Raw genomic sequence first — 3,889 nt, forward strand, 5'->3', positions numbered from 1 at the left:
TGGCAATTCCATTGAATTGCTTCAAGACCTTTTGCAAGGTCACTCCTAATAGGGTGATTAAATCCTTTAATAGGGTCACACCTAATAGTGTGTTTTGTAACCTTTAATAGGGTTGGCTCCTAATAGGGCTCACTTCAAAAGAGTGAAAAATAGTAACTAGTTACATTGGTGGTTTTTCTCATATTGAGTTTCCATGTTAAATCCTAGTGTCTCATGTGTTCATGTTATTTCTTCCACGCTTGCAGTAATTACTTATAACATCTTAAGATTTACTAAAGTAATTCACACTATGCATTTGCCAAGTTACAACAATTTCTGTGTGTTTACTGAGTATCAACATTAATCTATTTTATCAGTCTGAATTTTATAGTTGACATCTAAGGGATGTAAAATTTATTTTAGTGGTAACTGATTCACCCTCCCTCTTAGTTACTCCTCTTATATTTCCAACAATGTGTGTGTGTGTGTTTGTGTGTGTGTGTGTGTGTGTGTGTGTGTGTGAAGAAAAAGGTATATTAAAATCTTATTTAAAAAATAAATACATACCTTCCACCTTTTACTCCTAAAATATTGGCTATTATTTCTCTTCCCTCCTTATTTGGTTGACCTCATTTTATTTATGGGTTTTTTTATTAAATTTATTTCACATACTGCAATTCTTTCCATTCCTATTTATATGGGGCTGCTTGTATTTTTGTTTTATTCTTTCCATTGGATGCTTTTTTGCATGCCATAATGTTATTTAAATACCATCCCTATGTTGTTTCCAAGGTACATGACTTTTGAATGGTATTTCCCATCAATCTAAATATAAGTTTATTATAAGTGCCATTTTCTAGTTTATTATTTATTATTTTATATGTTTGTGTTTTATATATGTTTGTTAGTTATTATGTTTTTTGTTGTTTAATAATATGGAACTTAAACAATTAATAAGTGTACATTAAATATTGCTTATCTAATCAATTAATAATTATTAATGTTAATTGATAATATTTAATTATTAGTTTAGTTTAATACTAATATTATTTATTTTTCTATTATATAGATTTATCAATCAATTAGCTATTATTATTAAATGATTATTATTATTGGGGATATTAAAAGGGCTAGTACAAGAGTCACTACATCAAAGGCTAAAGAGGTAATCAAATCTAAAGAGAAGGAAGATGGAGCACATAAAAGACCAAGAAGAAAATATGTTTCTCAAGTAGAAACTAATGAGGAGAAGACTAAATTTGATGACAACAACTAGTTCCAAGTGGTGAGTCATAGTCCTCCTCAAACCTAGATAATTTATGTGAGAATGTTAGAAATAATGTTAATTTGACAGGTTTCTTTCACATTGATTTTGATAATCTTGGAAACATTGAGAAGAACCAAGTAGAGGAGGCAATATATGCCATGATGGCTACATTCAAAAAGACTCCACTCGAAATTACCACCTCCATTCCTAAAAGCTTATATTATAGAGTTGAACAAAAATGACATTATTGTTTAAACACTGAAAGAAAAATTAGAGAGACATCCTTGGCTCAAGTTATACCAAAACTTAGTAAGGCCAAAATTTCTAGATCCCTTAAGAAATATGTTGTGAGATTTGTACCAAAGTATAGGGCATTTAGCATATTACAAAACAATATAGAAAATGTTGTCAAGAAGTCCAAATGAATGTGGAAGATAAGATATGGACTGTCAACATCAAAATAAGATGACCAGACACCTATTGAGGTAGGAGAAGATGAAGAAGATGACAATGAACAAGGCACGATTAAGAGAGGCACTGATATGAATATTGATAACCAGGCACTAGCTGAGGAAGAGAAGCAAATAGAATAGAGTGTACAAGATACAAAAATGCTGAGTGCCAACCCTCCATAGGTGATAAATACAAACACTAAAACTATCAATGTAAAGGATGTTTCTGATACTACTAATCAGAACATCAATCCCTTTACAAAGGAAGATTTGAAAAGGATACTTATCCAATCTAACCTCTAGGAAAAATTATGTGACAACCCTATACTGGTGAGTGTAGATGAAATTCAAAAGTCAGAGACTATAACTATAAGGGAGGAAGTGAAAACACAAGAAAAACCTACAATCACTCCTCAAGTCACAAATGTGCAACCTTCACAACCTATTGTTGTATATCAAAGGAAGGAGACAATAGGTTGCACTATCAGTACACTCATGAAAGACACTTTATTCTCATAAATTACACAAGAAGCTGAAAAATACAAGGTTGAGATAGATGGAGAAGACAAGGTGGAAGTACTACTAAATGATGGGACACAAAGCCAAAAAGGTTAGGTAGATACACCTACACTTCTAGCACAAGATCAAAGTGCAACTAGAACCACATAGTCAAAAAAGGAAAAGTTTAAAGAGACAAGTTTGACACCCAAGTCAAAGGAGTTCGTAGCAATCCAAGAACTGGTGATGTTACTAGAATCTGGTATTCCTTCTAGTCAAACACTTTAGAAACCAAGCATAGATGCTATACCATTGTAATTCTCAGTGCCAAGTCCTAGCTCATCTAAGGAAAAACAGGTAATTACTTATGGAGATGTTAGCCTAGATGAAGATATTGTATTGCCAAAATTTGATTATGGGACAATAATAATTGATTAGATGGGTATACTACAAGAGGCCCTACCAAGGAAGAAACATTAGGAACTACTCAGAAGGGAGCATAGGTAGAGGAAAGCTTGGATACATTTAGTCTGCCTCATCCTAATGAAACAAAGCCTATCATTCAACAATTGACCAATATAGTGGAAATTGTTAGTGACACAGATGTGGATACTAATGTCAAACTATTAGAATGATCTAAAAAGAAGTTTCAAAACAAGGTGAATGAGAATATATCTAGTGATATTGCACTAACACAGGTTGCGTTGACAACTAAGATAGATGGTGTGAAGAAGGCACTAGAGAACATTTTCTCTCTATACACCAAAATATGTAATCCTACACTTTTCACACAAGAGATAAGGAATCACAACCTGAGTTTGGAGAGCCAAATGCAGTCATTTGGTGAAAAATTTCCCAAGTCTCCAACTCAAAGTGAGGAACAGTTTAGCACCCTATTGCAATCCCAAAGTTAGTTAGCATCATTATGAGTAGATGAAGCCAACATAAGGGCTAAACTAATCAACATTCAGTCAACATTGACTCCTCATATAGAGATTTTATACAAGGAACTAGGCTTATGCAAAAACACTTGTGAAGAAAGACCCAAACCTTTCTAAATTAGATGGCTTAGTCCACCTTGCTCCCAAGCTAGCCTTCCTAATTAAGTCTTTGGAGGTAGCTTGTAATAATTGGGATGCAACTCTTAAAATTATACTTGAGGTCCATAAATCATTTTTGGACAAATACACTATTAGTGTATAACCCATTGACATCAGTGTCAAAAAGGGGGAGAAGGAGAATGATGGAGTAAGAGAAAGAATGGGGGAGTAAGAGCAAGAGGGAGAGCAAGGAAGTAGTACAAAGAGATCAAACTATCCAAGAAATAGTATCGGTTGATACAAATCTACTAAGCAGGAGACAGATTTTGGTATAGAGTAAAGCACAAAATAGATCAAACAACTCAGGGGAAGTTATGAAATTTTGAGGTATAAGTGATGTTGCAAAATTTTGATATTTTGAAATTTTTGTAGAAGCTGAATAAACATCTATATTATGCTCATAAGAATAAGATTATTAATGTATGGCCAAGTGTTTTTGACACTCATGTCAAAGGGGGAGATTTTTAATCTCAGATTGGTTTTGATAAGTGTCTGTACACTTAAGTCATTTACTTAGTTTATGTCAAAAAAAGTAACATATGTCAAGCACAACATATAAGTAAGAGCATGTCAAGTAAATAGTGAGTCACTCA

The sequence above is a fragment of the Cupressus sempervirens genome, chromosome 3 (genome assembly GCF_028749045.1).
Source record: "Cupressus sempervirens isolate cs-2001-9-10 chromosome 3, ASM2874904v1, whole genome shotgun sequence".
In the NCBI taxonomy this organism is placed as follows: Eukaryota; Viridiplantae; Streptophyta; class Pinopsida; order Cupressales; family Cupressaceae; genus Cupressus; species Cupressus sempervirens.